The sequence below is a fragment of the Odocoileus virginianus genome, chromosome 15 (genome assembly GCF_023699985.2).
Source record: "Odocoileus virginianus isolate 20LAN1187 ecotype Illinois chromosome 15, Ovbor_1.2, whole genome shotgun sequence".
Taxonomy (NCBI): domain Eukaryota; kingdom Metazoa; phylum Chordata; class Mammalia; order Artiodactyla; family Cervidae; genus Odocoileus; species Odocoileus virginianus.
This window is the reverse complement of record NC_069688.1, coordinates 11,383,601-11,385,051: the sequence shown is the minus strand read 5'-3', so window position 1 is coordinate 11,385,051 and position 1,451 is coordinate 11,383,601. Positions and strand designations below refer to the sequence as shown.

The window sequence follows — 1,451 nt, the reverse complement described above, 5'->3', positions numbered from 1 at the left end:
TTTGCTCTGCCATCTAGTTTTGTCACAAATATGCTTTTCACACACAGACACACATGTTCACGTGTAAGAAGACAAGCATTTTGTTCTAGAATGCTTTCCAGGATAGGAGAGTCTGGGCTTCAGATTGTAAGCCCCTTTTATGTGGAACTCAATTTTTTTTTTCTGCCATATGGTGATGCAATATTTTATTTAGTTTGTCCATTAGGAAATATTTTTATAGTAAAACTATAAAATTTTTTAATAAATGCTTGATATTGCTCCACATACAATTCAGGTTTTGGGGTAAAGTTCTTTGACTGCAAGAAAGAGCATTTGATTTACTTCACTAATAGGAATATCTCTTAGTGCTGGAGTGGTCTCTTCTTGGTATTCCTTCTGCTGTTGATTTTTGGCATAGTTACCTGTGAGTATTTGAATGGGACTAAGTAGAGAGAGATACTCATCATGTTTATTCCAGCTAAGAGCACATAACTGATTCCTGAATATTTATTGGAAAGACTGAAGCTGAAGCTGAAACTCCAATACTTTGGTCACCTGAAGAGAAGAACTGACTTATCTGAAAAGACCGTGATGCTGGGAAAGATTGAAGGCGGGAGGAGAAGGGAAGGACAGTGGATGAGATGGTTGGATGGCATCACCGACTCAGTGGACATGGAGTTTGAGTAAGCTCCGGGAGTAGGTGATGGACAGGGAGGCCTGGTGTTCTGTAGTCCATGGGGTCACAAAGAGTCGGACACGACTGAGCAACTGAACTGAACTGAACGGAACGGAACCGATGACTGCAGAAACAGTGCAACAGCTCAATACTTTGGAGGCTGATAGGTAAGCCTAAGGAGTTTAGCCAAGAGGTATGAATAAAAGCCCACACAAAATACTCTGTGAAGCCAGATTGGGAGCTTACAAAAAGAACAAAGCCATAAATTGCTCTTTCTGGCAATGGTGATGGTGAATTTTCCACCATTTTCCCTGTGACTTGAGATAATCTTTGGTCCTCTTTGCACTTGCTCCTGGAACTCAATTTTTAATGTTTTAGTGTCTGAATTCTTTCACTGAAGGAGCTCTGGATGTGTGTGTGTGTGTGTGTGTGTTTTTAATTTCATTAAATACCACCTTTCTGTCAGTGTGCAGTATTATTTCTTCTAATTTACATAAGTAAGATGAACCTGGATTTTAAGTTTACCATCACTGAGGCTTATTGTTAAAAGAAAAAAACAATCTGTATTGAATTATATTTAAAAAATGGTATCATTGTTTTAATTTACAGATCAGATCACCCAATTTTAATAAGAGTGGCGTTCTGCTTTACATGTGTCAGGGACTTCACAGACAAACCTCTTTTTTCTCTAAGCAAATAAGCTTCAAACAAATTGCACTGCAAATCCCTACCCTTCCTATCTCCTTTCATGTTCTTCTTAATTCCCATTTGGACCAGGTAAGGAACCACATATTTG

At 38.6% G+C, this 1,451-nt stretch overlaps 1 pseudogene; it reads right to left on the bottom strand.

Annotated features, from left to right (window-relative positions):
• Positions 1 to 270: 270 nt before the first annotated feature.
• LOC110130081 (phosphatidylinositol N-acetylglucosaminyltransferase subunit P-like) lies at positions 271 to 961 on the bottom strand (annotated as a pseudogene).
• Positions 962 to 1,451: the final 490 nt, after the last annotated feature.